The sequence below is a fragment of the Tamandua tetradactyla genome, chromosome X (genome assembly GCF_023851605.1).
Source record: "Tamandua tetradactyla isolate mTamTet1 chromosome X, mTamTet1.pri, whole genome shotgun sequence".
Taxonomy (NCBI): Eukaryota; Metazoa; Chordata; class Mammalia; order Pilosa; family Myrmecophagidae; genus Tamandua; species Tamandua tetradactyla.
Window position 1 is genome coordinate 134,184,499 of NC_135353.1, and position 22,675 is coordinate 134,207,173.

The window sequence follows — 22,675 nt, forward strand, 5'->3', positions numbered from 1 at the left end:
AAGTCCCTAGGAAACCTCAACTATGAATACCACCTTGACTGGAAAGGGAACTAAAGAGAAAAAAAGAAAAACACCTGCCAAGCACTCAAGACTCCCTTATCACTCCAAGTCTCATCTCAAACTCTCTCCCACGCTCCAATTACAGCAATTAGTGGTCAAGGCAAACCTCCCACTCTAAGGTGGCTCAGCAATATAAGCAAAGGTTTTCCATTTATTTAACCACAGACAACTGCTACTACTTACCGAGGTTAAGGTCAACTGCCAAAGCAGCCAACATTCTGGAAATTATCCCTTTAGGAGATAAGTATATATTCTGCTTTTGCTTTCAAATACTGAGTTTTTTAAACCTGCATGAACTAAAAAAGACCTAGAAAGTATAAAAGGAATCCAGAAATTTGTGGACTTAAAACTCAGTATTTTAGGCAGGTCACGGTGGCTCAGCAGGCAGGAATGCTTGCCTGCGATGCCAGAGGACCCGGGTTCGTTTCCCGGTGCCTGCCCATGTAAAAAAAAAAAACAACAACAACAAAAAAACTCAGTATTTTATGATGGAGGCTAATATGTGTTTCTTAGTTTACAATATAGAAACTATCCTCTAAGCTAACTATTCAGACATCTAAATGTGCCCCTCCAAGTAAAATAAGATGCTCACCAGATTAATTAAAACAGAAAAACGCAGAACTTAGCTCAAAGGGGTTATCCTTCACTAATTCACATGCACATTTTATCAGTTAGTAACTACCCATCAGTACCTAGATGTCTTCAAGTTTCCTTGTGTCCTAGAAAATAGCATCATTTATGAATGCATATATAAAGCCACAGAATTGAAATCTGCAAATATTAGACATAACTTCATACATCTGTCAAAAATCAAATGGTCAAATTTTAATGTGTATGTATATATATGTGTGCACACATATATAAAATATTCCTTACAAAGCTGATTAAAACATATATTAATCAGAGCTTCAAGGGCCATCACTGTGAACTAATAATTCTCTCAAAAAATAAGGAAATAACAGGGAATGGGGAGGAAACAAAGGGAAAAAAAGAAACCTGTTTATACTAGAGCAGTTTTCAACCTCAGCTCTACTGATATTTTGGGCTGAATAACTCTTTTTTGAGAGGGGGATCGTCTTGGGCACTGTAGGATGTTTAAGAGCATCCTTGGCCTCTCCTCTGTTATGACAACCAAGTGTCTCCAGACATTGTCAAATGCTCCCTGGGGGGTAAAACTACCCCCGGTTGAGAGCCTCTGCATTAGACCCTTAAAACAAGACCTATAATGTAAATTCAGCTAGAGTCAAAAGTGAAAAGTAACAATTCCAGAGAAAGGGAAAGCAAATGAAGAATGTCGATAGCTTAAAGGGTTAATTAGGACACTTTCAAATATAGGTAATCAATAAGATCAATGCCTTCCTCCACAGCTAATGAACATATGAAAATCTGGAAATATCTCAAGTAGATTTTTCTAAGAGCCATTATTAAACTTATATGTTAGGTTTCATAGCCGTAAATCATCATCCCTGACCAACTTTCTCAATAACCTCATAAATCGGCCACTTGTTCCAGGAGAACATAAAGGAATTAAAGAGTTGATCAGATACTCTGAACACAGACTGAAAATATGTATTAGGCTTTTAATAAATGACTCTTCAAGGAATTGACTTTTTAAATTTCAAGTTCCTAAGTCTGACATTTAGTCAAATTAAGAGAAAAATCTATGCAATTTCTGAATAGCAATTAAACCAACAAAAATGTAGATTAAATAAGGCCTAGTGGAACAGACGATAGGTAAATACCTAGATCAGTCTGTTACTCTCCTATTGCATGAGATGCCAGGTTAAAATAAAATGTCTAATAATTTCACATTTGGACATATACTTCAAGGAAATAACATAAAAAAGAAAGTAGAAAAAAAAAAAGAAGGAAATTAGGCCAAGAGATTGAAAGCATTCCTGATATCAAATATGCACAAATCCCAATTCTGCAAACTTAGGCAAAGCAACAGACATAATACATTATTAGACGCATAAATGATGGTTGAAAGAAACCTGAGTAATCCATCTAGACCAATACCTGGTCTCCAGATCACTGAGGGAACTTCAAGGTAGTAAAGGGTCCCCGGGTATTTTCAGGGCTGTTTTTTTTTTTTTTATGTACGCTGTATGGTAGGGGTCACATCTCATTCATTTTTCTTGTGAATATCCACTTATTATAGCACCATTTGTTGAATTTTATTTTGGCAGGGTGCACGGGCTGGGAATTGAACACAGATCTCACACATGGCAGGTGAGAATTCTACCACTGAACTACCTTTGCACCTCCTCAGGACTTTTCTTTAAAGTGTCTAAGCCAAGACTGCATAGGGCCAGGCTCCAAGCAGTGGTACCAAGCTGAAAGATTCAGTGAAACAAGTGTGGTCAGGTGGATGAAAGACTTGATGAACAATTACATATTGTATCTATAAGATTGTTATTTTTTTTCTTTATGGAGAAAACTATAAAACTTTAATGAGAGTAATTTTAAAAACCTATTAAATGAAGACATTTACCACGTTCACAAATTAGAAATCTCAATATTATAAAGATACAATTGATCTAGAGGTTCAATACAGTGATACAATCCTAGTGGGTTAGTTTGTGTGACAATTTGTTTCTAAAATTCATATGGAAAGACAAAGAACTAAAAGTAGCCAAGATATTCTTGAAAAAGAACAAAGTGGAAGAGGAGTTTCCCTATTGTTTATTGGAGCATTATAAAACTATCATAATTAAAACAATGTTACATTGGTACAAGGATAGACAAAAAATCTAATGGAACAGAATAAGAAGTTCAGAAACAAACTTCTGCATATCAGAAACTTGGTGTATAAGACACTAAAGAATGCATATATATGCATACAAGAAGATACGTAGCTAACGTTCCACATGTTAGAATCATTTATAATAGCCAAAACTAGAAACAACCCAAATTCTATTAATAATATAATAAATAAACAAATTATGGAATATTATATGGGAATGAACTACAGATACATACAACATTAATATTAAAAACAAAATGCTATAGGGCGAGCCATGGTGGCTCAACAGGTAGAGTTCTCATCTGCTATGGTAGAGACCCGGGTTTGATTACCAGTACCTGCCCATGCAAAAAAGAAAAAAAAGCTATATAGATAAGGTCATACATGACAGAATAAATAGTCTGACTCCATTTATATAAAGTCCAAAAAAGCAAAATTAAAATGTATTGCTTAGGAATATATTAGGTGGTAAAAATATAGAGGAAAAACAAAGAGGTAAATACCATAAAGTCAGCATAATAGTTATAAGAACATTATTTCTTAAAGATACAACTTATTAATCAAAAATCTTCCAAATCATAGGAGTTGGGGTGAAAAATAATATGTCTTTAACGTAGAATGTGAAATATGGACCAAAAATTGATATAAGAATGGGCAACAAACATATAAAATTATATACTTTATCATTATTAACCAGGGAAATGCAAATTAAAAGCACAGTGCTACTATTATACATCTACCAGAGTGGAAAAATATTGAGAAGTTTGACAAGACCAAATGCTGGGGAAGATGTGGAACAAGTGGAAGTCTCACCAATATACAACCTTTTTCTTTTTTTATGCTGTATGGCAAGGATCACATTTCATTATTTTTCCAGGTGAGAATCCCCTTATTGCAGCACTGTTTGCTGAATTTTTGTGAGCTTGGGTTTTTTCATTTGTTTCTTTGTTTGTTCGGACCAGGAATCGAACCTGGGTCTCCTGCATGGCAGGCATGAATTCTACCCTGAATTACCCTTGTACCCCCAATATACAACCACTTTAAAAAGCAGTTTAGTAGTATCTACTAAGTAAACATACCCATACAACTTTACACAGGTACAAAAAGAAACAAAAGCATGTTTCTAGCAGCATTATTCATAAGAACAAACTGAGGACCACACAAATATCCAATAACAGAATGTGATACTTTCAAGGAAAATCATGCAATTAAATACAATGCAGCTATATAAAACAAAGAACGTAGCCACAAGCAAAACCATGAATGGATCTTAATTTTAAGTAGAAGAAGTCACAAAGTACAGAGTATTATTTAAATTACATAATGTTCAAAAATAGGCCAAAGAAAGGTACACAGGTAGTTAGTTCAGTGTTAGAATGCTCACCTTCCATGCGGGAGACCAGGGTTCGATTCCTGGACCATGCACACCTCCCCCCCGAAAAAAATTAGGCCAAAGAAAAAGAACTAGGCCATTTAAGTGTGCCTTCATAGGTGGTACAACTATAAAGAAAGCAAGGACATATAAATAAGTCTGCATAGGTTCACAATAGCGGGGAGAGAGGAGGATGTAATAGGGAGGAACACTCTGGTACACTGATAATGCTTTATTTCTTAACCTGGGAGCTTAACTACATGAGTATTTGCCTTTTAATTATTCTTTAAACTGTACCTAAGTATTTTTCACAGACCTTTATGTTTCTCCCACAATACAAAGGCTTATTTTTTCAAACAGAAGACTAGACACATGACCAAGTCTACACACACAAGTCTATACCTGAAATAACATTAAATGCAAAAATCAGAATTCAATGTGTTCAAGATGATTACAATTGCATAAAAATGAAGGTTCAATGATAAAGACCACAGGCTGATGGAAGTGATATAATAAACATATGCTTATTAGGCACTTTCCCTGTAGGAATGCTTAGGTTCATAATTTCAAAATGATTTGATTGATGCCACTGAAGAGATTAAACCCAGAGCCAGTGGTGTCAAAAAAATCAATATACAAAACTAAGTCTAATTGACAATGGGTTTAGAATAACCACAGTCTTTGAACTGATATTTAATAGGCTCTTTCAGAAGGCAAACATACAAGGTGGATTTGAGAGACTTAAGATTGTGTACCCAAATCCAGACATGAGCTGATTCTACAACTGATATCGATCAGCCATGGAAAATTTGTGTTTGACAATTCTATTTCATGGCAAAAAAAAAAAAAGGTTTTATTGCCATTCAAAAGGAGGCGATGCGGGCGGGCCGCGGTGGCTCAGCGGGCAAAGTGCTTGCCTGCCATGCCGGAGGACCTCGGTTCGATTCCCGGCCCCAGCCCATGTAAAAAACAAACAAACAAACAAAATACAATAAAACAAGAAAATGTTTAAAGATGTTTCCCTTTCTTCCTCCCTTCCTTCCTTCCATCCTTCCTTCCTTCTCTCTGTCTTTCCTTCCCTTCTTCCCTCTCTCTTAAAAAAAAAAAATAAAAAAAAAAAAAAAAAAGGAGGCGATGCATTCGGGCCTCAGAGAAGGCACTAAAAAAAAAAAAAAAAAGAAAAAAAAAAAGAGGCAATACATAATTTGCCAAACCCCAATGAAAATCATTCCTGCCAATCCTAAAGAACACCTAGGGCATTATATAAGATTCCACAAAGGTTCCATGCACTAGAGTAACTTTTTAGAAACCTACAACCTCCAGATGGGTCCCTGGACCTGATAAGTCCTGAAATGCAGAAGGGCTAGCCTCTCCAGAGGCTAGTTCCATCAGATAGTTCCATCCCACTATCCCATATTATAGACAGCCCCTTCCAACATGAAAAGTTAAAATAGGCATGGCCCAAATACCCCTAAAGAGTGTGAGACAGATCAAAGATGATGGTGGAGTTATACAGAGAAGGTAGGGTGTAACAAATGAGTATGAGTGCTGAATCATTATATTGATATTTCTTTTTAGTCTCCAGTACCTTGGAGCAGCTAGAAATAAAAACCTAAAATTGTGGAATTGTGACCCATACCAAACTCTGAAATCTGTTCTACAACTAATTGTTGCACTATGCTTTGAAATTTATTGCTTTTTTGTATATATGTTATTTTTCACAAAAAAGAAAAAAAGAGAAGGTAATGTATAGTGGAGAAGATAGGATTTAACAAATTAGTATGACTGCTGAATCATTATATTGATATATCTTTTGGCCTCCAGTGTCTTTGGAGCAGCTAGAAATAAAAATGAAAAATCGTGGAACTGTAGCCCATACCGAACTTTAATATCTGTTCTATAACTACTTGTTAAAATGTACTTGGAAATTTATTGCTTTTTTGTATATATGTTATATTTCACAATAAAAAAGTTTATAAAAAGGAGACAATACAAACGTTTTTGTAATAAATTGCATTTTTATAGAGAAATGAGTAGAAAAATTTTCAAAGGTAGGTATGAGAGGATTGAGAGAAAAGGAATGGATCGTGCAAGTTTTTGGAAATGGCAGACTGGACCACCTTAATTTCATTAACTCACTCCAATCACAATTATATTCACTAACAAAGTGCTTTAAATCACGTTCCTTTCTCAACTGCCCATGTGTAGAAGATGTCAGACAGTCCTCTTTCATTTCAATTCCACTGTTTATATATCCCCCTTGAAAAACAAAAATCAGGTTTGTGGTTTTTTTCATGCTAAAAGAATGAATAATTAAAAAGGTAAATCCACTACTGCTACCAATGGGGGTGACAACAATCCAAAAGCATAAACTGACTTCTAAATTGACTGCTTCGCCACAGATAACTGTAGTGGTCAGATTAACAATGGTCAGCAATTAGCAAAAAAGCACACTGAGTTCTACAGCATCTACATCCTGGATTCTGGATCCTCCTTATTCTTCATGACTCAGCTCAAATGTCACCTCCTCAGAGAGGTCTTCTGTGATTTCCTTATCAAGTAGTTCCCTACACCACCGCCCCCATGAACTCTTTCCTTTGGCACTCTTATCACTGCCTGAAATGATCATATTTGTTTTCTTGCTTATTATATACATTCCTCTCCTCTTATCAGATCATCTTGTCCATCTTGTTCACAGTTAAATCCCAGCACCTGGCACTCAGTCTTTCAAGACTATTCTTTGAATAAATGCTACAAATAAATTGAGAAGGCTGACAGGTAAGCAAATAAATGATTACTATAAACATGAGTACTATAATGGATAGGCAAAGTACCAAGAGGGCAGGGAGGAAGATGACTAACTCTATAGTGGCAGCTAGAAGCTGTCAAGAAAGGCAAGGCTTCCAGAGAACATGACATTTGCATTAAATCTTAAAGACAAGTGAGAATCACTGAGCAGAGGAACTGGAGCCAGTAACCATACAGGAAGCTAAAAAGGGAGGATTATAAAGGGTCAGCACAAAAAGAAATTTGAACTTAGTCTTGTAGGCAATAGGAAACTGATTTTATGAGACTGTTCTTTTTGTTTGTTTTAAGGTAACTATTTCAACAGAATGAAAGATGGGCTAAAAGGAGAAGACTGGCAGTAGGGAAAACAGTTAAGAAGCAGCTCTAATGGTCCAAGTGAGAGAAGGCAATGGTAGTGAGAAAGAGATTCAAGAGCTATTTAAGAATTACAATCAAAAGGGCTTAGGGATTCATGGGATATGAGTGAGGGTGAGGCCAAGCAAAAATGCATGTTTTATAGCTTAGCCAATTCGATACAATAGATACAAGGAGGGTCAGATTTGGGATAGGTAGAAATAAGAGAAAAAAGACTAACTCCATTCACTAATTGCTTGAAACAGAGAGATTACCTTCCATACAAAAGGCAGCACAACAGTGCACATTCTGCTCAATTTAGGATTAACCTGAAAGCAGCTCTTTTTGTTTCTCTGGCCTGTGCCCCCATCTACACACAGATTAACAATAGCAGCAAAATCCTCCAAAATCCTTATCAGTTCAACCTTTACAATGATAGAGACCTGATACAGAGAGAAGTCAGAGGCCCCAAACAAAGCACGGTTAGAAAAACGTTGCCACGTATACACAGGAACACTAGGTTTAAACGAGGTCTGCTTAAGCTGGGCCCTAAATCTGACAGGCCCCCAGGGACGAAACACTTCCTTCTGCCACCTGATAGATTTGGGATAGGAGAGCAATATCCCAGTTTGGTGTGATGGTTAAAGTAAAATGCACCTGCATTAATTAGTAAAATTTAAGAAATAATGTATGTTACTGTGCTTTGTATCTATAAAGTATGATAAAATTATTATCATTGCCACTGGTTTATATTTGGTCTTACACACAGGCACAAAAAGAGGCCCATCTATGGGATATGATTTTAGGGGCTTGAGGAGGGATTTCCTTTTTAAAACTAGACCTATTCCAATGCTCTTCAATGCCTTAAACTGCTTTCATCAGAGATAATATAGCTAATTATCCTGATACAGGCAAGAATTCCTCTTGCCATTCATAGGTGGTATAAACAACTCTACAGATTATTTCCTGAACGCAGAGTCAGGGAGAGGAAATATTATCACCCCAGCTGACAAACTTTTACTTGGCAATAGTGCCAATGAGCTTTATCTGTGTGTCCATGTGTGGATTAGATAGCTGTATCCAACTAAGGTCAGCGCCATAGGAAAATGCCTGGTGATTCCCACTGCTTTCAGCTGTGTTTATTTAAAGCAAAGGAAAAACTGCATCTCCAGCAGCTTCTAATGTCTGGCTTCCATCTTGCTCACAGTGGTTTTTGTGTGTGGGGGGGGGGGTGCTGGCTTATGATCATAAGAGACGAGTTCACATCTTTACCATATTTCACAAGCAGCAGGAGAAATGATACCAAAATGATAGTTTTGGCCAGTAGTTTGGAGTCTTTTAGGCATAAGGTAATTTTGTTTTTAAATGACAGAGTGGAAAGAATATCTATCCCCATTAAATTTTTCAGGATTCCTTATGTCTTGCCCACACCAACCACAAACTCAAGAGAGGAAAAGATGTTTACAGATTAAAACCTTTGAAATAAATGGGCAGTTGCCCAGTTGTTCAACAAGAGCACTGGGCCTGACATTAGGGTTCTCTGGACAGTCCATGCTTCAGCCTCCACTCTGTGTAAAGCATTATACTAACACTTGGAAAGAACTGAAGTTTGGGGCAGGAGGACAGAAAAAAACATGAAAAGATAGAACTGGCCTCAATTTTCTACGAAGGAACCATGTGAAACAACTGCTCCCACTATGGTTGCCAACTTAGACCTTTCGAGAAAAAAAGGTTTCTCTCTTATGCATGAACTGGCCAACTTATAGGAACCAAGGCAGGAATCAATGAGGACTCATGCCTTGGGACTGTGGGGATTCTCGAATACTGTCTTTAACTCATCTCAAACAGTCTCATTACCACAAAGAACTGTGGCCCCAGGAGTCCAGTATTGGGCCCAGTGGAGGAGAACAAGATCTAAAATGAAATTTCACTTTAGATATGGCCTTGGGCCAAATTCTGGACCTCAGCTGCCTCCTCTCAAAAAGACGAGGTTGTTATAAGGATTAAACAAGATAATGCGAGTGGAATGCTTAGTACTATCCCTGACCTTTAGTAAATGCTCAATATCCTAGTAGGGGCTATTAATAGCAATAACAACAACAGTATCACCAGAATTTGATACAGTTCTCTGCATAGGGTGAGTACTACATTGCTGGTGACAGAAGGAACATGCATATCTCTCATTTTGATCCATATGGATCACTCAGTCCCTTCCCCTCTTCGAGCAGTAATAATCCACATTGAAGAAAACCATCTAAACCAAGAATAAAATCATCTTCTCTCTCCAAAACTACATGATAAAATGCCTAGAAACTAAAAAGGGCCGTATCTGCCTTGATTTTTTGTTGTTGTTAAATATGGAAAATAGGACTAAGATATATATATAAGAGCTTAACTTCAATAGTTAATGATCAATATGATACAATCACATGCTGAGGACACACAAACACACACACATACCAATGTTCACCAAAGCTATTCAACTCTGTTGTTTGGTATGAAAGCAGCCATAGACAATTCTTGAACTTTATTTACAAAAATCACAAAAAGAAGGGACAGGCTAGATTTGGCATGTAGACCATGATTTTCTGACCCCTAAACTAGAGCCACATTTTATCAACATGGAAGAAATATCAAACAATGTTGACCAAAAAATGCAAGTTGCAAAACAATGTGCATAGGATGATTCATTTACAAAAAATTTAAAAATAAGAAAACGGCACTTTTTAATAATTATGGCTATGTAAACATTAGCAAATGCATAAAAATAGACTCAAATGATAAAGTCTGAATTTATGAATGAATTTATGAATTATGTAAGGTGGAGGGAAATCTCGGGAAATAAAAGCACAAAGAGTTACCCCCAGATTATCTTACCAATTGAATATAACTGTTAACATTTTGGATGTGGGGCCCCCTCTGGGATTTTTACACGTGCATTTTTTTCTTTACAAAAACAGTATTTCATAGGTACATACTGTTTCATAGACAATTTATTTGAGCAGTGTTTTAGGCAGAATATTCATGGATGCACCTCTCTTTTCCTGTACTTTTCCTATCAGAATAATTGTCATGCTATATACAGAGTTCACTCCCAACATCCTACTTTAAAAGACTTTATCCAGGTTCCCAATGATTTGGAGATCATTGTCAAATGATCCATTTGTCATCTAGACTAAATCACAGCCCCTCAAAACATACATTGAACTCAGAGGGTCACCTGTAATAAGTTGTTTATAAAAACTATCAGGCTAACTAACATCTCCGTATACCAGAGCTATCTTATAACGAATACGATACACAAAGCAGTTACTTGCTTATCCACAAAACATCTCAGTAGGATATAAACTAAAACAATTGCCAGCCTTACTTCTCAAATAGATCAGCTAATGTCAAGAAGATATAAATTAATAAGTAATTTGCTGGAGGTCCCAAGATACCCAGTAGGAGGACCTTCATCCCTTAAACCAGACTTACTGGATATACAGGCTTCCATGAATGCTGCTGGCCAAATGCTTGGCTACATCTATTATATCTACAAAGCAAGCAATTTAACATCAATTGCATTTAGAACTCTGGGCCTCCGTACAGTTGAAAAGAATATCGTTTACTACATCACATGTAGTAAAGGAATATATGGGCTTTTAACAACTTTGCAACTCTACTTCAACCTTTCTTTAAAATTCCAAATTTGCCCTTCTAACCACTTCAAATATCCAACTAATCACCCTTCTTGGTTAGCCAAGGGGCTTTACTATTTGGATAGGGGAGGGAATAAGGAGGATAGGAATCTCATCAGCATGGCCAAGCCTCATGAGAACCATACAAAGCCATTATTCCAGACCAGAAGGAAAGAGCATGGGTTGCTGCAAAGCAAGCCAGGAAACTACAGTTCTGTATCCTACACAGTTCACTCATGTCCACGCCAGCATTCCATCCTGCACATGACTTAGCTTCTCCCTGTCTCTGCCACTTCACTGTGTTTATTTCTCCTTCTGCCCCTACACCAAATAAGAGTCTTTTGTATCTCGAGTTCAAATGCCTAAAATGATCTGTTTCATCCAGATCTTACAAGCCTGTTTCATCCAGATCTTACAAGCCTGATTATCTCAAAGTCTACTGACCAGCTGATAAATATTCAAGGGTCAGATCCTCTCCTCCGGTCAATCAAATGTGACCAAGATGGATAGTGGTGAGGGTCAGGGAGTGGAAAGATGATCAAAAGTAAAGAATTGCCCAGGACCACTTATTTCTGTTGGCAAAAACTGCAGGTGAGCAAACTTCTGAGAGAAATGACCTCTTATAAATCTACTGGGTTCTCAAACTAAACACATGCAAAATGGACTCATCATATTAGTCTCAGATAAGCTCCTCCTTCTTAAGTCCCCATTTCAAGGAGGGCATCATCACCATCATCCAGATTTCTCAAATATAGAATACTGGGGTCCTCACTCATTCTCAAATGTGCTTGCCATATCATAAAGTGAAATCCGTCATCCACTCTTCATTCCCATTGTCACCCTAAATTAGGCCTTCATTCTTCCTGCCCAGTACGGTGGTTTCACCACTTTTCACCTTTCTTATGCAACCCAACCAACTTATTGCTTCAAGGTTAGTCCTATAAAGCATAACTCCCAACCATTACCACTCTCTGATCAAAAACATGGACTGGCCCATCCCTGTTGCCTGCCAAAATAGACTCAAAGCCCTACTGCCAGCAGTCACTCACAATAAGGCCTATGACTACTTAACTTGATTCATTGCCTTCCTTGCTGCTTATTATAGCTAAACTCATTCCTGTTCCAAACACAAAAACACTGTGCTTTCTCCAAGCCTTTACCTATACCACTGCCTCCACCCACCCAGCTTTCATTATCTTTCCAGGGTACCACTTGTCAAAATCCCATCATTCTCTAAAGCCCATTCTGTCTGCATGACCTTTCCCAATTCCCCAGCTAGATGAGCTCTCTCCCTTTGTCCCATAGCACTTAATTTAAACTTTCTAGTACTTCTAAACTGGCACCGTACAATAGAAATATGTTGGAGAACCAAATTTTCTAGAGCTACAATCATAGTAAAAAGAAATAGGTGAAGTTAATTTTAATATAGTCTATATACCTAATATATGCAAAATATTACCATTTTGACACGTAATCAATACAAAAATTGAGATATTTTACATTCTCTTTCATACTAAACCTTCAAAATCTGGTGTGGTACACTTATAGCACATGACAATTTGGACTAGCCACATTTGAAGTGTTCAAGGGATTACCTTGGACAGTGTATAACTAGCCCTTTTAAGCTAAAATATGTGAGGCTTGCTTCATTACCACTCCTATATACCATATTAAACCTTAAATGTTAATCCCTGAGGATAAAACTTGTACCTTCCTTATATCTGTAACTATTATAACAGGTGTTGACAAACTGCAGCTCATGGGTCAAATCTGGCTGGCTGCTTGTTTTTGTAAATATAGGTTTATGGGAACATGGCCTTGCTTTCGTTCACATATTGTTTATGCTGTTTTCACACTACAAAAGCAGAGTTCAGTAGTTGCAACAGAGACTATATGACCTATAAAGTCTAAAATATTTACTATCTGGCCCTTTACAGTAAAAGTTTTCTGACCCCTGACTTAAAGCAGAGCTTCCCAAAGCATGGTAAGTGGAACAGCACTGGTCAGCAAACTGTTATCAGGTCACAAGAAGGAACTTCAATCACAAAGCAAACAGACTTTTTGTAACAAAAATTTCTTTAAGAAGGAAGCAGAACATTAATCAACAGTCTGACACAAGCTCATGATCTCACTACAACTGTTGCACAAACTTTACTGTAACTTTTGCCATATAATATTTTAACATTCTATAAACAAATACACTGATCTTTCATTCAATTGCTTCTGCCTCTCCAGGAGTCTGTTCCTCTGACTTCTAGATTGCACATGTTGTCTCCTATATTCTTACAGGATTTTGCTGTATTTTTATATTTGAGCATTTATACCAACCAAATTTAAGTAAGGGTTCCAATTTTATTTTCTTCCATATATGTATCCAGTAGTAATAGCATCATTTAAACCTAGCTTTTGTTCATTGAAATGGATGTCCCTTTTCATATGTTAAATAATATAAACTAGAATTTATTTCTGTATTTTCTATTGTTCCACTTATCTATATGTCCATTTATAAACCAATATCACATTGTTGATTAGTGACTTTACAGCTATACTGTATATCTATTGCTACATAACAATATTACTATAAACTTAGAAGCTTAAAACAATATACATTTATTGTCTCACAGTTTCTGCAGGTCAGGAGTCCAGGCATAGCTTAGCTGGGTCCTCTGCTTCAGAGTCTTGTAAAGTTTCAACCAAGGTGTCAGCTGGGACTGCAATCTCATCCAAGGCTCAACTGGGGAAGTGTGCCAGTTTGAATCTGTGGTGGACCCCAGAAAAGCCATATCCTTTAATCCTCATTCAATATTGCTGGGTGGGAGCATTTTGATTGTTTCCATGGAAATGTGACCCACCCAATTGTGGGTGATAACTTTTGATTAGATGATTTCCATGGAGGTATATCTCCACCCATTAAAGGTGGAGTTGCTTACTGGAATCCTTTAAAAGAGGAAACATTTTGGAGAGGGTCCCTTTTGTAGAGCCACGAGAAAGCCAGCAGGTGCCACCATGTTTGCCATGTGCCCTTCCAGCTGAGAGAGAAATCCTGAATTTCATTGGCCTTCTTGAACTAAGGTATCTTTCCCTGGATGCCTTAAATTGGACATTGCTACAGACTTGTTTTAATTGGGACATTTTCTCAGCCTTAGAACTGTAAACTTGTAACTTATTAAATTCCCCTTTTAAAAGCCATTCCATTTCTGGTATATTGCTTTCTGGCAGCTAGCAAACTAGAACAGAAAGGATCCACTTCCAAGATCACATGACTGGCAACAGCATTCAATTGCATGCAGGCTACCAAACTGAGGGCCTCAGTTTCTAATCATGCACACATACCACATGCATTCTGACACTTCTGCTGTATTCTATTAGTTAGAACCAAGTCACAGACCTTTCCCACACCCAAGGGCATTAATACCAGGAGGTGGATATAACATAAGCCATCTTATAGGCTGTCTGCCTCAGTAGTATATTCTGATAACTGGTAAGGCATGTACTCCTTTATTCCAAAAAAAAGTTCTCTTGATTTTTCAGGCATTTATTCTTCTAATAAACAATATAATTTTATCAAGTACTACTTCCACACCCCCAAATTCTGTTGGGATTCAGTTAAACAATTGAATTCAATTAAACATTTTAAGAAAACTGTCATTTGTATGACATCAAGTTTCCCCAACTGTCAATACAGTGTCCTTTAATCTGTTCAGATCTTATTGTATAGCCTTCAAGCCTTTCTTGTCAAGTTTATTCTGGAATAGTTATCATTTCTGTTGTTACTGTGACTTCCATGTAATGCTATCTTCTCTTTTCTATGGATTTGTTTTTGTATACTTGTCTTGTATCCAGCCACCTCACCAGATTTTCTTAGTAGTTTTAAACTAGAATCTGTTGGGTTTTCTAAGTATGTAGTAATTGCAGCTGTAAAAAAAAGAAACTTTTATCTCTTCTTTTTCCATTATAAAGTTATTTTTTGTCTTGTTACATTTTCCAGATAAAGCAAAATCATATATAATAATAACACTAAGCAGGAATCCCTGTCTAGTTCTTGATTGACTCAAAGGTTTTTTAGCATTTTATAATTTGTTTGAAAAATACATTCACTATTTGTTTTAAAATTTATTGAATAGAAATAATCTCTGCTAGTAAAAGAGTAACAGTAGATACTCTACTCTCAAGGAGATAGAGCATACCTCTCCACTCCTTTGTGTGAGCTCTGCTTAATGACTTTCTTCTAAAAAGTATAGTATGGAAAGTTGAGGAAAGGATTAACTTCTCAGTCAATAAACCTAACAAACACTACCTCAGTCAGTTGATCAAAGTCAATTTCAACAGTGATAAGATATGTTGATACTATGTACCCTCATTTTTATGGTCAAAAAATTTATATTTAGAATTTGCCAGCTGGACTCAGTTTAAATGATCCCGATTTTGTTGGCAACATCCAAAATGTCAATGCCAGGAGCCAGTAGAACATATGCCATCTTCTCTCCATCAGGCCTGATCAGGGTGTTGACCTTGGTGATGTCAATGTCATAAAGCTTCTTCACAGCCTGTTTGATCTGATGCTTGTTGTCCTTGACATCCACAACAAAAATAAGTGTGTTGTTTTCTTCAATCTTCTTCATGGCTGATTCAGTAGTCAGGGAGAACTTGATGATGGCAAGGTAGTCAAGCTTGTTTCTCCTAGAAGCAGAGGCTCTGCTGAGGATATTTGGGTTGTCTTCTGAGATACAGTGTCTTGGACCGGCGGAATGTGGGTGAAGTGTAGATCTTCTTTCTTTTGTGGCTGTGGACATCTTTTAGTACTGCCTTCTTGGCTTTCAATGCTTCTGCTTTGGCTTCGGTTTTGGGAGGAGTAGGGGTTTCCTGCTTCACTTTCATCACCATCTTCATGAAAAGGATAGTATGTACTCTTGATATGATATGATGAAAATGACACTTTACCTCTGTGGTCTTCCTCCCCTAAAACCTATAACCATAATCTAATCACAATAAAACCATCAAACCAAGAGGCATTCTACAAAATATCTGACTGGTACTCCTCAAAACCGTGAAGGTGATCAAAAATAAAGTTAAGTGTGGGAAATTGTTACAGCCAAAGGAACCTGAGGAAGCATGACTATTAAATGTAATGTGGTATCTCTGATGTGATTCTGGAACAAAAAAGGACAATAGGTAAAGAATTAGGAAATCTGAAAGAAGTATGTACTTTAAGTTAATAATGTTTCAATATCAGTTCATTAACTGTAATAAACATATCATCCTAATGTAAAATGTTAATAATAGGGGAAACCAATGAATGGGGTGGCTGAAGGATGCACTGACTGAGAAGTAGATTGGTGAACAATGGTTTACACCTATGATTGAATATTGTGCTACTACAAAAAGTACTAAGTTGTGAGGCATGCAACACTGTGAATGAAACTGTGGGACATCTGGTGAGGCAAAATAAGCCAGGAACAAAACAGCAATTATTGTATGGTCTCATTTAGAAAATACTTATAAGAAAACAGGGACCTAGATTGTAAACTCTTATAGCAGTCACAATTACTCCAGAGTGGTAATTGTTATTTCTGGACTTTGACAGGCTGTTTTATATCTGTATAACCTGGTATTTAGAGATAAGCACAAAGCCGATCAGGCTGGGATTAAGGTAATTCAGAACACAGGGTTAAGGAAGACATTGTTTGTATTTCAGAATCTCATCTACTCTTTGAGACCAAAAGAAGGAAGGTTTATTTTGTCTAGAACCTAAATTTTCTGTAGCACATAATCTAACTCAACCTATCTGGAAAGATCATTTAAATAATCCAAACACAGGGAGCCAAGAATAAGAATGAGGCCGTTAATCCTGTACAGCTTAATGTAATGCCTGGATACATCCCAGAGTATATTAAGCAGATAATCAAAAAGTATTGGCAAAGTCCCTCGAGGGATGGGAGAAAAAATATGGAACTATTAAATTTTACCACCAGGGAAACCCCTAATACTGTATCAAGCATTAGGGATATCTAAACCAGTAAGCCAAGCCCTTGGTCTTGAGGCTTGCTCTTGTGAAGCTTGTGTATGTAGCAGAAAAGCTTAGCCTACCTATAGTTATGACAAAGAGTTACTTCTGGAGGACCTCTTTTGTTGCTTAGATGTGACCACTCTCTCTCTAAGCCCAACTCTGCAAGTTAAATCGTTGCCCTCCTGCCTATATGGGACATGGCATCCAGGAGTGAAAGTCTCCCTGGCAACATAGGAGATAACTCCCAGGGATGAGCCTAGCCCTGGCACCATGCGATCAACAATGCCATCCTAACCAAAAGGGAAAAGAGAAGGGTAACAAACAAGGTATCAGTGGCTGAGAGAATTCAAACAGAGTCAAGAGGCTACTCTGGAGGTCACTCTTATGCAAGCTTCAGTTAGACATCGCTACCTATCATAACTTGCCAATCCTCAACCAAAACGATTCCTGCCAATCCTAAAGAACACCTAGGGCAGTATATAAGATTCTATAAAGGTCCCATGCACTAGGGTAACTTTCCAGAAACCTACAACCACCAGATGAATCCCTGGAATCTGGTCCTGAAATGCAGAGGGGCCAGCCTCTCCAAAACATCAGCTAGTTCTATCCCCCTATCCCATATTTTCGACAGCCCTTTCCAACATGAAAAAGTTAGACTGGGCATAGCCCAAATACCCCTAAAGAGTGGGAGAAAGATCAAAGGCAATGGTGGAGTTCTACAGAGAAAGTAGGGTTTAAAAAAATAAGCATGATTGTTGAATCATTGTTTTGATATTTCTTTTAGTCTCCAGTATCTTAGAGTAGCTAGAAGTAAAAACCTATAATTGTGGACTTGCAACCCATAACAAACTCTGAAATCTGTTCTACAACTAATTATTTTGCTGTGCTTTGAAATTTATTGCTTTTTTGTATATATGTTATTTTTCACAAAAAAAGAAAAAAGTCAATTGTGATGAAAATGCACAGCTATATGATGATATTGTGAACCACTGACTGTACACTTTGGATGATCACATGGTATATGAATATATATCAATAAAAATAAAGAGAATAATGGATATTATCAATTCCTCACTTGATTTTAAGTGACAGGTTTATATTTACATCCCAATGACAGGGTTGAACTCAGTGACTCAAACTCATTATATTGTTGTTTCCCATTTAAATCACTTTGGGATCCCAGTTCTCTTTGGTAGCAACCTATGAAATCTCAAAATTAAAACATCCTTGATGTGTGTGGTGTGTGAATATATCTCAGTAAAATTGAAAAAACCCTTAATATATCACGTTTGGGAAACAGTTTGATCAATTTATTCATTTAGCAAATATTGATGCACTACTTCCCATTTGCCAGAAATGGGAATTTATTCCTTTATACCCTAAGGAATACTGTTACCAAAACATTATATTTGTATCCCTCTTAGTTTACAAAGCATTTGAATGTTACTTGACCCACAACACTTGACTGAGATGTGTAAGAACAGATTTTCTAAATTCTGAAGCAGAAATTGAGGCTCAGAGAAACTATGTGACTTATCCAAGGTCACAGGGCAAATTTCCAAGTCAAGAATTCACATAAGACTAATTCCAAATCTACTGCAATAGAAGGCAATAGTCAAAAGGATACCAACTGAATGAAACCATTTAAAAAATGAAACAGAAATTGGGAGAAGCAAGAAGTCCTTAAAAGCTTCATCAGTAATAGAACTTGAACCCAAGTAGAGACGGTGACGAAGAAGGGATATTTAGGAACCTTTACCACCCAGTCTCATTACCAAGGTTTGCTTTACTTTTCAACCAAAAGAGATCTATCTTTGGAGAGTCCTACTACAATCCCTGTAAGTCATAAGCTCTGAATTAGTGTTTGTGGAATGATTAGAACAATGAAATGACCCAGGTGTTCTACACATCACCATGATAATGTCTAGAGAATGGGAATTGAGGTTCAGAAGCAACCTCATTTCACTGAGAAGCAAGAATTGACAGTCTGAGACAAGAATAAAAGCTTCTACATCCTAAGGTGGGGGAGATTAGGCTGGTTACTTAACAGCTATTCTAACTAGTAACCAGCAGCACCCCCTTTTAAAACTATTTGATCAACAGCAATTCACCTCAGTCTAACTGATTGATGACAACATAACTTGTTTCATGGAACAGATCATTGAAAGCCTATTATAATGACAACACATCATTGGAAGTCAGCAGTCAGCAGTAGACACACAGTGGTGAATATATTTCTCATAGCCAATCAACAACTATTTTACCTAAACGGCCACGCTCATAAGGCCTAAGTCACCCACTCATGCCACTGTAACCAAAGAAACTCTCAAACACCACCACAATTCCCAAAAAGATTACCAATCTGCTTCACTCACAGACTATACATGAGTAGCACAGCTCTCCCTTACTTTGGTAAGTAATAAATCCAGCTTTCCATTTTATATTTTTGATGATGGTGTCCTCTTTTGACAGAGGACAAACCAAGACTGTTCCTAATCTCTGAGAACAACTATCAAGAGAAAACTATATTTCCCCTTAAGAGATTATTCCAAACTCCAAGAGCTCAATTGGAGACCTTTTCAGAAACCAGTTTCAGTGGGTCAGAAAGATACTAGATTGGCTACATTTTGCTTTATGGTACACCCTCCTCAAGCCAGCTTCGTAATACCACTGAACACATTACAAAAAAGAATTCATAAGGTAAAAATTCATTTATAGCAATCTGTGTCAGGAACCACAGAGCCACAGGCCAGGAATCAGAACCTCCTTAGGAATGCTTTAAAAAAAACTATAGATGTCCAGGCCCGAATCCAGATCAATGAAAATTGAAACTCCAGGAGATAGGACCGATTATACATGCTTTAAGAAGTCCCTGGGTTGTGGGAGATGACTCCCAGGGATGAGCCTGGCCCTGGCACCGTGGGATCAACAATGCCATCCTGACCAAAAGGGGGAAAAGCAGAGTAACAAATAAGGTATCAGTGGCTGAGAGAGTTCAAATAAAGTAGAGAGGCTACTCTGGAGGTCACTCTTATGCGAGTTTCAGTTAAACATTGCTACCTACATTTGCCAAGCCTAACTAAAACCATTCCTGTCAATCCCAAAGAATATCTAGGGAAGTATATAAGATTCTACAACAGTTCCAATGACTAGGGTAACTCTCCAGAAACTTATAGCCTCCAGATGGATCCCCGGACGAAAAAAGTCCTGAAACCCAGAGGAGCCAGCCTCTCCAGAACATCAGCTAGTTCTATCTCCCTATCCCATATTATCGACAGCCCCTTCCAACATGAAAAAGTTAGAATGGGCATAGCCCAAATTCCCCTAAAGAGTGGGAGAAAGATCAAACGTGACGGTGGAGTTATACAGAGAGTATAGAGTTTGGGGGATGAGTATGATTGTTGGATCATTATGTTGATATTTCTTTTAGTCTCCAGTACATTAGAGGAGCTAGAAATAAAATAAAATTGTGGAATAGTAACCCATACCAAACTCTGAAATCTGTTCTACAATTAATTGTTGTGATGTACTTTGTAATGTATTGCTTTCATGTATATATGTTATTTAAAGAGAAGGAGGACTACAACGAGAAGATAGGATTTAACAAATGAGTATGACTGCTGAATCATTATATTGATATTTCTGTTGGTCTCCAGTGTCTCGCAGCAGCTAGAAGAAAAAATGAAAAATCATGGAATCTTTAATCCATACCAAACTTTAAAATCTGTTTTATAACTAAATGTTATAGATGTTAAAATGTACTTGGAAATTTATTGCTTTTTTGTATATATATTTCACAATTTAAAAAAACGTTTATAAAAAAGAAGTCCCCTGATGATTCTGATGAGCATTCCTTTAGTTAGTAACCACTACCAAGGTCTCCTAAGAGTGACAAGGCCATTTTGGTTTACTGAAAAACACTGACACATGGTCCCTGACACTCTTGGGCAGAGCAGATCTAATCAACAGACTAATGCTTCCTAGCTGGCTCCAGATCCAAGGGACACAAGATGAATCAGACCTGCTATTATTGACTGTGTTTTCTCAATACCAGTTGCACAGCTGAATCACCTGGGAGCTTTTTTTTTTAAATGCTAATGTTGGCATCCCACCCCAGACCAAGTCAGTCACAATCTCTTAGGGTGGGGGTAAGCATCATTTTTAAGGCAATTCTGATGGGCAAACGATGTTGACTCACTGATCTAGACTGCTCAACTTAGGACCTGTGCCTGACCTACCCCATCCTATAGTATAAGGCATCTGCAATTTCTCCTAAAACAGGTGACAATGATAAAGCCCACCATGCCTTGAAGAAAGCACTAAAGAAAATCTCGCACAATAGAACTGTAATCCCTAATTCTATGACCAAACTAATTAAAATACTTATGTGCTTAACTGACCAAAAAATCAAAGGGGAAAACACAACAAAGAAAAACCTTCTCCTATCTTTCTCCTATTAATCCTTTTCTTGATGAATACTGGGGCCCTATATAAAAAAGGAAAAAATTTTTAGCCAAGAATGAAAAACATTCTGTCACAGCAAGGGGAATATTAGTCAAAAGAAGAAACTGAAGAGCGCAATCCAATGGCCTGCTTGTCATGAAAAGATAACCCAAAGCAGAAGCTGCTGTAATGGGACCAAAGGAGAAAAGGACATAAGAAAATATTTTAAAAGTATGTTTCAAATTGGCTTAGCAGTACATTAGCCATAGATGTCAAAGGTTTGGCATGTTTAAGCAAAGAAACAGTCACAGATGACTTTCAACACCCGGCATGTTCTGAGGTAGTTACTTAAAACAGTATATAACACTGAACAGTTAATGAATCATAATTAATGTAGCTCACCGTGGGGTCAACTCAAGAACTCTAGCTGTAATTAAAATGGAGGAAAGTATTTCATTCTATTTGGGTAAAAAATATCAGCTAGTTTCTAGCAAACTGCTAAAGGGCAAAGACTTGATGCTCTCCAAGGCCATAAAAGTTAATTTCAAGCCCCTTCCCTTTCTACCCCTTAACAGGACCACCATCACCACCACTCCCCCAAAAACAAACAAATATGGTATCATGAACTCTTCCACTTCTATACTGCATTATTCCAGCCAGATATGAATTAGGTCATAATACACACGGGCCTTCATATAATAGGAAGAATAAGAAGGGCAGAAAAAGCAACAGCAACCTTCAGAGCTTCATTTCCATTTGTCTGACTCCAGTCTCTGATGACCAGATGACCTTATAGAGGATACGCCTTACTAAACCTGTTCCAACTTAGAAGATTTCCATTGACTTCTAAAAGCCTTTTAAAAATTAAAAATATTTATTAGAACAATTCAACAATTGCCATTTTAGATGCTCTAGTCAATCACTCATAATCAACTATGTATTTAATTAATATTGCGCAATGTAGAGAAACATATAAAGGACTTCCAGTTAACAATGATTTATTAAATGCATCCATTTACCTTGGCTATTTTCCAAAACTCCACTGAAATGACACTTAAAAGATTTTCTAACCCACAATAACAAAGAATGGAAGACAAGACACCCACAATGACATTTGGGAAATTGAGAAAGCCAAATATTATAGCAGTTGTGAGAAAATTTAAGAATCACGAAAAAATTCAGGACTTCATAGCAGTGCAACTGGAACTAGGGATGAATGTGTGCAA

The 22,675-nt window shown here is 37.2% G+C and overlaps 1 protein-coding gene and 1 pseudogene across 1 annotated transcript in view; both read right to left on the minus strand.

Moving 5' to 3' along the window:
* The window catches only part of TSPAN7 (tetraspanin 7), a 144,466-nt gene that overhangs the window by 114,667 nt on the left and 7,124 nt on the right, over nucleotides 1-22,675 (minus strand). The window lies entirely within an intron of this gene.
* Nucleotides 11,402-16,276, minus strand: LOC143671399 (large ribosomal subunit protein uL23 pseudogene; annotated as a pseudogene).